The sequence below is a fragment of the Capsicum annuum genome, chromosome 9 (genome assembly GCF_002878395.1).
Source record: "Capsicum annuum cultivar UCD-10X-F1 chromosome 9, UCD10Xv1.1, whole genome shotgun sequence".
NCBI classification, from domain to species: Eukaryota; Viridiplantae; Streptophyta; class Magnoliopsida; order Solanales; family Solanaceae; genus Capsicum; species Capsicum annuum.
The window spans coordinates 23562908-23576252 of NC_061119.1; the positions used below are offsets into that span (position 1 = coordinate 23562908).

The 13345-nt window shown below is 35.5% G+C and overlaps 1 pseudogene; it reads right to left on the reverse strand.

The window, feature by feature from the left end:
* Positions 1 to 3016: 3016 nt before the first annotated feature.
* Positions 3017 to 13345, reverse strand: part of LOC107841647 — a 37435-nt pseudogene continuing 27106 nt past the window's right edge.

Consider the following 13345-nt stretch of genomic DNA (forward strand, 5'->3'; position numbering starts at 1 on the left):
TTTTATTTATGTAGGAGCAATCATATATACAAGTAAGAAAAATAAAATTCAGTTGTCAACAACTTGCAACAAGGCATAACCAACTGCCTAGTCAGCATAACTACTCTAACAAACTACTCTAATAACAAAAAACTAATCAGCTAGCTGTACAGGTAACAAGGCTACCTTCAAACTATGCTAACTAAATTAATAGAATAATTATGTTTGATAATCTCAACAACACCAATGATTTTTCTATCTTGAGGCTTTTCCACAAGTTTCTCGATCATTGCAAGCTCCTCCTCCTCTATTGCAACTTGCCACTTAGGATTTAAAACAACTTCTTCAAATTTGGAAGGCTCTAAAATGGCCGCATTGTATCTATGATTTATGTTTGGGAGCAACCTTGTTCCTCTCACAGATTGATCATCAATGTTTTTATCAGAATTTGGTAGATTACTTGTAATTTGATTCCGGTTAACTTTTTTCAATCCCATTGCTCATTCTCCATAAAAAAATACATCTCTGCTTATCATAATTTTTTCAGAATGAGGCTGAAAAATTATCTAAGCTTTAGAGATTGTACTGTAATCAATAAAGACTTCAGATTTAGTTTTTTTGTTTAACTTATCCCTCTTAACCAGTTGAATATGAGAGAAACACAAATAACAAAATATTTTTAAGTTTTTAAAGGACGTTTTATACTTGTCATGCCTCAAAAATGTCTTTCCCCCAACTGGTTTGGTAGGAAACCTGTTCAACAAAAAAAATGAACAATGTTACCTACTTTGCCCATAAATATTTTGGTAGGACCTTCTCATATAACAAAAACTTCGACATATCTATTATAGTCCTATTTTTTCTTTCGCTGATACTATTCTCTTGAGGAGTATATGGGGCAGTGAGTTGATGTTCAATACCTGCATTTTCACAAAACTTTTCAAATTGATCAAATATGTACTAAGTATCATTATCTGATCAAAACAATTATATCCTGCAAAGAATCATTATCTGATCTAAGCAATTGCATCCTGGAACCACTTTGATTTTCTACCAAAGCTTTGAATTTCCAGAACACTTCAGGTACTTTAGATTTGAACTTGGGGAAATAAATCCAACACATTTTGTCATATCATCAATGAATGCTATAAAATATTTACTTCCACTAAGCAAAGCAGGATTATGTGGTCCACACAAATCAGTATGGAAAAATTGAAGCTTCTCCGATGCTCTCCAGGTTGCCTTGGCAAAAGGCATCCTACTTTGCTTTCCAATTGACATGTGTTGCAGCTTGCATGTTTGTCCTCCATTTATAGTAGTCTTTAAACCATATCTTTCTTCAACATGTACAAGAGTGCTCTGTGATAACAATTCTTGAGTCTCTTGTGCCATACATTTATTGTCATCTCTTGGGTTGGATAGGCAACTGACTTTCCCTCCATATCAAATGAAATTTTTTTTCCTTCTATTTTAAATTGACAAATTTTTGACCCTTTGGATCAAATATCACACACTTCTTGTCCCCAAAATTAAACTTGAAACCATTCTCCAAAAGCTACCCTATGCTCAATATATTTGGATCAAGTTCCAAAAAAGAAGTATATTCGAAATTAACTTTGTACCTAAGTAGCTTTCAATAACTATTGTGCCTTTTTCTTTGGCAGAAAGATAATCACCATTACTAATTTTGACTTTAGATATTGAAGAACTGTCTAAACATCTGAAAATCTCCTTAAGTCATATGATTTGTACAACCGCTATCAACTAACTAACTTTCACTTGAAGTTTTACTTGCAAAACAAGATGCGACAAAGAGTTGATCCTCTTTCTGCTTGAGTATCTACATCCTGTTACTGAGTTTTTTTCTTACAAATGATTGCTTTATCCCCAAGATAATTGTATTTAGTGTACTTAGCATCAGGCCTTTTCCATCACTTTAAAGGTGTGTGTCCGAGCTTGATGCAATGCTTACAAGGAGGGTAGTTTTCTTTGGAGCTGCCTATTTTGCTTTTGTTGTAATGAGATGCTCCTTATCCATTTGTTGGTTGATGCTTTATATTATTATTCTTTTTATATTGTCCATTATCATGATGCTTGGCTGGTAAGGCACCTTCAACAGCCCTTCCATGTTGTATAACACGTCGTTGCTTTTGTGTTTGAAAAACACTTAAGAGCTCTGCTAGTGTAATTTTGGACAAGTCGTTAGTATTTTCCAATGTTGAAATGGTAGCATCAAATCTTTCAGATACCATTACTAGGATTTTCTCAATGATCCTTAAATTTTTAACAGGGAACCAATAATCCGATGCGCTTTTCTATATTAAGAATTCGATTAGAGTACTTCTTTATGGTTTCACTTTCCTTCATCCTTTGAAGCTCAAACTCATTTACCACATTCAAAACTTGCATCCATTGAATCCTTTCATCTCTTTCATACTCAGTCTTGAGATAATTCCATACCTCTTTTGCTGAGTCAGAGACATAATACGAGTGAGGACATTAAATGAAACTGCAGTAAATAAGCATGTTTTTGCCTTTGATTTCTGGTTTGCCTCTTCTTATGAGTTTTAATATGTGCCATCGTGGGATTTTTTAGCAATAAAGATATCTCGTATTCACCTTCAACATCCTCCCAGAGATCCAAAGCCTCCAAATTTTTCTGCATTCTAACAACTCAGATTTAATAACCCTCTCCATCAAAAGTTAGTGCTATTCAAGAAAAACCTACTTCTCTGTTCATGATGTCTACTGAATCTGATTGATTCACACATTCACATGTACCTCAAGATTAAATCCCTATTACCAATTGTTGGTTTTAATACCATTAAGAAAAAGAACGCAGAAAGATGAGACAAAAACTAGCGGCTGGAAACATAGATCGAGGAAAAGAAGTAGACACAAAGAGGTTTTTCTTTTCTAGTTAAAGCAACCTACTTTATTGATAATCACCTCCTAACTTTAATATCCCTATTACAACTAAAAATATATTAAACTTACCATTAAAAAAGAACATTATTTGCTACCAACATTCAATTTATCAAGTCTTTAAAGCTGCATTGATCAAGTTGTCGCTGAAATCCCAAAGGTTTCGGGCCAAATCTTTGTCTTGTGCTAGCTCGATTGGCTTGTACTCTTTATAGTCATTGAAGAACTTTGAAGTGACCCCTTTCAGACTTGGATGCAATGCAACATAGCAAATTGTAGCTGCCTCCTATATAACAGTATCATTTTCATACCAATCAGTGTTTTCCCCTTCATAATCTAACAACAGTCAACATAATTATCAAAGTGATAGTTCATCGTACTTGACCTTAATTCCTATTACCTAAAGATAAGATATCATAATTTTCTAGAGCTAATTTCATTCTAAGTGACATGAAAGATTCATGAAGATTGTCTTGATTTAGTATTGACAATAACTCCTATCCCAGAAGTATATAATGCTCTGTATATTTGTAATATAGTTCTATAGGGAAGTGCTTTGTGTCACCTCCCATTGTCCTAACCTGAGTTTTGGATCCATAGTACATGTCCCTAATATCCCTAATCTAAGCCACAGGTACGCCTCTAGGCGACTGACACCATGTGTAAGTCCATATATAATACCTCCCTGTGATTCATAGGCACTCTCTACAAATAGAGGCCAACCCCCTTTACCTGGCTATCAAAAACAACCCTAGGCATATTTTTTTTCTTGAGTATATGGTACAACAATTGACGTCCAACAATTGATTTATCCAAAATGTGAGAGTGTAATAGCTATGCGGACGGTGGAAGTTGGGTGTTGAAGGTACACTTGTATAGTCCTAACTCAAGATTTAGTGTTTATATCTAGATACCATCTTAATCTATGTTATGGTTATTGATTTAATATCTTGCATCAGACCCTTGCAAAGAATCTATTCATTTACCTGTTGGACATTCTTCCATATGAAAGAAGAAAAAACCTTAAGGATACCTGTAAAAGAAAATCCAAGTAAAGCTCCAGAAAATTCAGTATCCTCAAAATAATCTTTTGTGAGAAAATAAGACATAACACTTACTCATTAAAAGGGCAGTATGCCTCATGAGAGGAGTCATTATCAAACCTGGATGCAATGAATTGACAGTTATATTTGCTCCCTCTTCTTGCTTTTGAGGAAAAGATTACACTTTCTAAAGTACTCTTAAGTATATATCTAATTGCATATTTGTCACGACCCAAACCGGGGCCCTGGCTGTGACGAGCATTCCAAACCATGAAGGCCCGAAACACCCCTATCTATCTAGTAATCATGCACATAATTCATATAATAAAAGAAATGCAGAAAATTCATAATATTATGGAAACATGGTCATGAGTCCAATGAAATCAATAATGGAAAATAATGTCCCAGAACATCTATCGGCATCTGAAAACCGTCTGCGATCTCTACTACATGACTAAAATAAACAAACTGTCTGAAAACTAGGACAAGGCCCCCAGTAGACCCCAAACTATTAAATGACATCAGGCCTTCCAAAATATAGAAGGCTCACCACTTGTCTATGCACAACTATCTGAAGATTCTACTAATTTTTTAGACCCCTAGACTGCGCCTCCGAACCTGGGAGGGAAAGGAGTCAATACAAAGTACTGGTACGCAGAATAATCCAAAACAAAGTAAAGATTTTTATATAAAATAAATGACAGCTGATATAAAGTACATTATTGAAATATGATTTTGAAAATACATGGGCTTAGTATAATGATTTTTCAACAAAAATGCAATGCATTTGAGCTAGGTGCTACACCCTATAATTTCACATTTTCACCAACTGTCAAATCTCAGTTGCCGCCGAGATTAGAGTATAAGTGAGGTAAAGACACAAAAGATCACATAGAAGGGTGTCTCTACCCAATCAAGTATGGTAGTGCACAAGATTACAAAGCAGGGATCCTAATAATAGTCCCAATTTAGGATGACATAATGTCAGGTACACAAGATCACACAGCAAGGTACTAAGTTCCCGAGTCGGTAAACACGATTTTCAGCGTAGAGTCATTTGACTCGTGCTTTCTTTGGGTAACCACCAATCTCACAAAATCAATGAATTAAACTCATTTTAGTTAATCACATGTCATACTCTGCAGGGTATTGTCATACCCGACTTGCAAGTCATCAATATCACATCAACTTTCCAACTTCTCATACTGTAACGATCCGAAATCACCCCTCGAGATACTACACGGTGTCTAGGGTCACAAGTGACCCCAAGCTAACCCTTCACTTGGCATAACACATAAACAACTGAATAAAATGCATAAATCTAGAGGAATAAAATGGAAGTTAACTTTATTATAAATTTTCTCAATACAAAACTAAAGTCACAAGGTTACAACTCTAGTTTTCATCAAACTAAAACTCAATATATCAACTTCTACTAACTATCTATGAAGCCTCTACTAGTACTGACCGTGGGTAGCTGGGTCATGACTCCCAACCAACCCAACTCAATACTACTGAATAAGGAAAATACAACACTTTTCTATTTTATCACTGACCCGTAGCCCTGAATCAAAGGACCCATCACCTGATGACTGGAAGCTGCGAACTGATTGGATATGGTACGTGTACTACAATCCTGTACCCACATTATGAGACAATGTAGCACACAGATGTGTATGTGAATCAGTACTTTGAGGATGTACTGAGTATGTGGGGGTGGATGCATATGTATAAAACAGTGTCAATCTTCTTCAATCAAGTCATGCATGCAATATAGGATGACTCACATGGCTTGAACAAGTATAAAATGTAAAGCTCATAAATCAAGTAGGATAAAGCGTTTAGCACAAATCTCTTGATTCATCATACTTTCACTTGAAATCACAAATCTCCTCTTATTCTCAATACTCAAGGGATAAAGGAACTTCACACGATACTTCCAAATCATTCATATATCTCATGGAGGGTAAAACTTCATCAATGCTCAAGATCTCATAACTCTTTTTGAACTCAAATACTTTGAATTGGAATCATATAACTTGAAAGCATACTTGAAGGCATTTCATTCACTTTAGGAAAATATCTTATTTCAAGATTTAGGAAAAATCATTCTATCTCAATTGGAAAGCATTCTAGTTTATGGAACAACTTATCTCAAAGCTTTATGAAAATACTATAACAAGGAAAGATGCTTTCATTTAGGAAAGTAACTCACATCAAGAAAAATACCTTGGTTAGGGAACATCTTTGCAATTCAACCATTTAGGAAAATAGACTATAGGGAAGGAAAATAAGTATTTGATCTCGATGTTTGAAAGACAAGGGAGGTTCTCGTAACCGACATAAACTATGCAAGCTATATGGAGTCCAACATTTTGTCCTTCTAAGTAAGAGACCCCACATTGGGGAGGAGCGTCATAGTCTTGCCAAGGAGTATAACCTAGGTCTAGTGATCACTAAATGAACTTAGCCTCAGGCCCACTCATAATCATAATATAATCAGCCTCAGGCTCACATCCTACGGTGACACGTAGTTTTTGGGGTAAGAAATCATAGTAACTTACCCGCTCGGTGTTAAATACTACTCCCTTTAGATTACCTACGCTCATCTCATAAAAATCCACTTTTAGAATAATCACATGGTTCACCATAAATCCATTAATCAAATCAATAATCTCATGTAGTGAAGTGGATTTCAAAGCTCAAGGACCATTAGGTCAATTCATTTCTCAATCATCTCAAAATACTCATAACATGGGTGCTTATAGCATAAGAGTTCATAAATTCACAAGTCTCAAATAGGGCTTACTAACCCATATATCAATCTCAAGTTAAAGCTTATCAAAAGCATAATATATAGCATATAGATTTATAAATCATATGAAAATCTGGGAATTTCAGCAATTTATATCAAAATCTCAATATAGTCATATGCTTCAATATCTCAAACATTTCAAATATTAGCTTCTCAAGGAGTGAAATCATGGGTTTATACCCAGCTATAATTTTCTCAATAAAATATGTAGAAATCATGTCATTTGACTCATAATTCATGGGAAATATCAAGATAATGCATTAAATAATAATGGGTGAAAACCTTCAATTCAAATTCATCTAAACTCCTCATATATTTCAAGAAATTCATGATGTAAATAGCCTTTTGGGCACAAGGGTGAAAGGGTTACTCTTGTTCAAAACCCTACATACCTTGAGTTAGAAGCTTTGGATGAACTCTCACTTTTGGGACTCTATTCTTGCTCTAGAGCGAGGGCTCTTGAGGCCCTTAACTTAGGAACCTTGAATCTTGACTCAATTTAGAAAACTCATGGTGGGCTCTTGAGATTCTTGGAAGAGGTTTTAGATATTTAGGGTTCTTGATGAGAGAAAACTTGAGAAAACCCTTATAGGATGCTTGTAAATGGCTTTGTAAGTGTTTCCACGATTTTATAGGCTTGGAAAAAGTCCAAAATGTCCTTTTAAACATCTGTGCAAAACTGGAAAGATTGAACTGGATCCCAATTTCACTAGCCTCCGCGATGCACCACTAATCGTGTTGGCTTACTGGAATTAGACAACTAGGAAAATGACAGCCTCTGCGATATGGAGCCATTGCATTTTCCAACTAGTTAGGACCTGGGACTCCTCCACAATTGCGAGGTTCCACTGGAAATTGACAATTTCCAAATGCACCCTCTCCGCAATGCGCTAGGCTCTCAAATGATGCAGTTTTATGACGAAGGCTTAAATTGGCCATAACTTCTTACCCGAGTGTCTAATTTGGACAAATTTTATATCGATGGAAAGCTTATTAGATTTCCCATGTAAAAAAAATATGAAAATTAGAGAAATTCTATATGGTTAGCATGTTACTCACTTAGGAAGATACATCTCAATCTTTTAGGGCTGAAATTACGCCTCACTCGATATGCCCTAAGGCTCAGACTAAGAGGGGATTTTGCGGGGCCTTACACATAATATTTACCAATGCACATACGTATGACTTTCACACTATTAAAACACATAAACCATGGTTCTAAACATGCAATTATTCAAGAAGTTTAATCATTTATGAGTAATGTCATATCAAATGCAAAACTCATGCTCTCAATGGTTTTAATAGTAGCATAATATGGGGTATAAACATCATCATGGGGAATTTAGAAAATTCACAACTCATGTACATCACACCCTTTTAAAATTTCAGGTCACATGTTCACAATTCAACCATTTAAATACATTCAAACAAACAACCCCATGATATCTCAGTAGTTCTTTTAAAATCATATATCAAAACATATTATTTGTATCAATTGAAAATCCCCATTTGTAAAAACATATATGTTCTTGTATAAGTTTAAAGTCTTGCGTAAGTTCCTTTTTGAAAACATGCCCATGAACTTTAGGATAACCCCATGTACCTCTATTTACGAAATTAGCGGGTGCTTCTTGAAGGGTATGATCTGGGGATTTTGAATCTTCAATCGATTTTGAAAACCCACGATTGAATCTTGGGTTTCTTGAAGTTCTTGTTTGAAACCCTAGAGAGGATTCTTGATGATTTTAATGAAAATAGGGTTAAGTTACTCAAACTTACCCTAAATCCTTTATTTGGACGGTTTTAAATGCTAGGGAAAAGTCAAATTTACCCTTAATGACTCCTAAATGGAACTGCAAATTTGAACTTAAAAACCTAATTTCGGGTACCACCTGATGTGTGAGCAGATGCTAATACATTTGAGGCTTTTAATGAGGAATAATTGTGAAGTCTTGATCAAATTTTGTTGTTTTTGATTGTTTTTAGTGTTTTAATGTAGATACAAGTAATCGGGGAGGAAATCAAAGGAAAGAGGAATAAATCAGCTGAAATCTGGTGTAAATAAGATGAAGTGTAGCTGACGCTATTTTTGACGCGCCGTCAGACATGGGACAGGCTGTCAAAGTTGCCGTCAAGCTTAGACAGAACCTGAGAGTTTGAGATGAAATGTGACATTTCGAAAGTACCGTCAAATCTGTGATGAGGCATCGAAATTACCGTCAACCTAAAGCAGATCATGCTGAGTTCCAATGAAAATGTGATGACATTTTTCATGCACCATCACATATTTGACACGCCGTCAGAAGAATCAGAAAACAACAATTCACTGGAATCTTTGGCAACATCTCATACACGTCGTTAGGTATCTGACGCATCGTCAAAAGCATCATCGTCTATTTCGAAGAGAAAACTGAAACTTTAATTTTATTACCTTATTTAGGGTTGACTATTTAAAGACTTGTTTTAGGTTTTTTTTTTTAGGGGATCTATCATTATCTATTAGGCATTAACCTAGGAAAGAGAGACATGTAACATTGCTCTCTTATATCAATTATTCTTCTTATTTTTATCAACTATTTTTGGGTTTCTACCTTGTGATTCAATTGAAGAAACTACTTGTTATTTTTCATCTAATTGTAAGTTATCCTTATCATTAAGAATTCAACTTCTGATTTTGTTCATCAAATCATGAGCGGCTAATTCCATTAGCTGGGGTTATGGGATCCATGGATTAGGGTTTGATATGATACTAAGTGTTTAATGGATTCAAAGAGTAGTGGAACATCTTAAAATTCTGTTGTTTTAACTGAAATCTAGTGGTTGCAAACATTAGGTTATGCCTTAGGTTTTATTTTCTTCTAATGGAGAAATAGACTAGAGGACGTGAATTATCAACAGGGACTCGGAAGCTACCAACCTTTTGTTTAATGATTAATGTCGTAACTGGATTAATCTACCTGAGATAACATCCTATTGGAAATAGATAAGTTATCTAAGTTTGAGAAAATTAGATAATAAATTGTCTGGTAAGGTCGAAAGATAAGTCATATAGTATAATCGTCAGGGATATTCTACTGTTCTAATCATTTTGAGAATCTCTAGCATTACCTAGAATCTGTCAATTCCCAAAACCCTTGGTGAACATAACTCTAGTTTCCCATTTATATTGATTACAAACATTAATATTGAAGTGACAACATTACTTGATACTTTCAAAACCCCCATCTTAATTTTATATTTTTGTACCATTTTTTTGAATTGAACTTGTAGCTATAGCTTCAAATTAGCTTAATCTCCACTCACATTATTCCCTGTGGATTCGACCTCGACTCCAAAGTTGGGTAAATATATTGATGACGACCGCCTTACACTAATTTTAGTGTAAGTTAAGTGTTATAAAAAATGATGTCGTTGCCGAGGAACAATTTGGCGTATTGAGTTAATTTGGAATTTTAGCTTACTTGCTTGAATTCAAACTTGTAAATATTTGTTTGTGATTTTCTTTGTTTCTTGTGTTAGGTAGATTTTCTTTATTTTTGTTTATTTCTTACTATGGCATCATGGAATGAATGTAAGTTTGATGGTTGGAAATCTTATCTTGATGATCCATGTCCATATAGTGATGGACCCCACTTTTGGCAAGATTGTAGATATACTCCCCGGAGAGAGATGTGTGCACCATCTCCATCCTACCGGGAGTATAATTGTTCTTTATGTGGTGGTCAAGATGGATATTGGAGTGATTGGCCAAATTCCCCCTCCCCCTATTGCGCTAACCCAAGTTCTAGTTTTTCTTATAAGTATGATAGGTCTTATGGTCAAGAAAAGGAAGAATGCAGCACTGGAAAGAGTGACACTGAAGCTATGCTTCAACTAATGTTGGATCGAATAGACACAATGAATGATACCATATGTGACATACGTAAAGATATTAGGGCATTTAACGAGGGAAGAGAAAGGATAGAAGAGATGGATATTGAGGTCAATCATCCAAAACACTTTTCTACATTATGTTTAGATGGTATCTTATCTGTGGAATCATTTAAAATAATGGAAGAGTTTGACGATGAAGAGCAAGATTCCTATACTGATGATGAGCTTGATGTTGATCAACCCTTGGAGATTTCCCAACCAACCGAGCCAACCATAAGGGATGATGCCAAGATTGAGGAAATGGTGCTAGACGCAAAAGAAGAAGCCAAGCCCATCTCTTATGAAAACTCTATCCCAATTCAAAGTAAAATGTTGAGAAGATGAATAAAAGTGAGTGTGTATAGGATAGTGTAAATTTTGAAATAGGATTTTTGGGCCACACTCGAAGCATTTTTTCACATTATGTTTAGATGATATCTTGTCTGTGGAATTATCTAAAATAGTGGAAGACTGTGAAGATGAGGAACAATAATCCTATATTCTTTATTTTACACTTGATAAGCAACACAAAAACACACCTCGCTTTAAAGCTAAGTTGTTTACCATGCATCATCCATTACTCGGCTTCTTAATCTTTGTACCACCTCCCTATTAGCAAGGCAATAAGATGGACTCTACATTATGGGTGAAGTTCATATCCTAAAGATGGAGTAAAAAGTTGAGTTGAGTCATGCCGCGACACTAAATTAGGCGCTTCTTGGGAGGCAACCCAAGGTATTTTGTTGTTTGTATTTGTATTGTGTTATTGACATCAGATCTTTGCACCCATGGTGCCATAAGTATGTTTCTAAGTCTCTTGTTTTGGATTGACATATTGGGAACACTGCATGATATTAAGTTGAGGGTAGGGTTACTTGTGGGTGTGATGTCCTTCTGGGGGTTTTGTTTTCATGCCTCTTTTCCCCGAAGTCTTATTCCTAGTAGAGCTGGCATGTTTAGTAGTATTGTGTTTGTTTTGTGATGTATTGTGGTTAACTGGAGAAAAATAAGTATCTAGAGTAGTTGACATATTTTTGTTGATTTTTAAGACTGATAAACACCTCTCTGTTGGTCTGTTTTATAACTATGTGATATGCATTTAAATGTGGGCATTAGTACTAGGGATATGATAATCACTTCTAACAATTGCATAAACTGAATGGGTAGTAGCTTGTGATGTACCACTGTGCCATGTGTGTGTGAGGTCTTACTGAATTCCCTATGTGTGTTGAATCTAGAACTTTCCCGGTTAGTCTTACCTTGGTTGAAAGATAGGCGTTAGGAAAGGATCATAGGCCGTTTTGATTTTTAAGTCACATTTTGGCCTAAATGACCTTCCCTACATACATGATATCTCTTGATCCCTATTTTGAGCTTGAATTGACCATTTCTTTCTATGACACGTATCACCTTCCCGTTTAGATCATAATGAACCTGTTTTGGCCCTGGTCCTCCTCGGACACTGTGTACCTTGACTTAGGTAAACAACCTAAGTTGAGGGTGGCTATCATAGGGGTGCGTGATGTAAACTGGGTATGAAGAAAGGTACAATAAAAGGAAAAGAATAAGTGAAAAGGAATAAAAATCTGGGTGGTGTGGAACAAGAATAAGAAAAGAAAAAGAATAAAAAAGAAAAGCCACATCCATCCTGAATAATGTGTGATCAAGAAAAGGAGAAAAAGAAGAAAAAGGTTTATAAGTGAACCCCAAAAGTTAAAGTAGTGCCAAGGAGGCGTAGTCACTCTAAATTCCATTAAATATCATACCAACCCTTAGCCTACATTACAAGCCCAAGAAAAGACCTATAGTGATCCTAACTTACCTGTCTGGACACCTTGATAATGAAAATAAGGGCAAGCATATGGTATTTGACATGCAGTGATTGGAAGTTTTTTCTGAGAGTGAGTGTCTCTTGACCGTCCCCGCATTAACATGATTGATTTCATATATGAGTGAAGTGGGACTTCTTTGTTGTAAGGGCATATTGGTTGCACTGCTAGCTGCTTACTTGTTTGGGTAGTGTAACTTGTATATATGCATAGTTGTTGTCTCTAACTTGATGCCAAATCTTGATTCCTTTGTTTCATATTGTGGATCTTCATTTATAAACATAGTTGGGTTTTTAAGTAATTGAACTTGGAGAGTGCCATGTGTTTTGAGCTAAAATTGAAAATCAAGTACCATGGGTATCTTATGTATTTCTTGGTTAAGCATTGTAGTGTTGTATTTTGGTTGCTTGAGGACAAGCAATTGTTTTAAGTTGAGGGTGTGATGTGTGAGCAGATACTAACGCATTTGTGGCTTTTAACGAGGAATAATTGCAAAATCTTAAGAAACTTTTGTTGTTTTTGATTGTTTTTAGTGTTTTAATGCAGATACAAGTGATCGGGGAGGAAACCAAAGGAAACAGGAATAAATCAGCTGAAATCTGGTGTAAATAAGCTGAAGTGTGGCTAACGCCATTTTTGACATGCCTTCAGACATGGGACAGGATGTCAAAGTTGCCGTTAAGCTTAGACAGAACCTAAGGAGTTGAGATGAAATGTGACATTGTTTCAGCAGCGCCGTCAAATCTGTGATGAGGCGTCAAAATTGTCATCAACCTGAAGCAGATCATGCTGAGTTCCAGTAAAGATATGACGATATTTTTCACGTGCCGTCATATATTTGA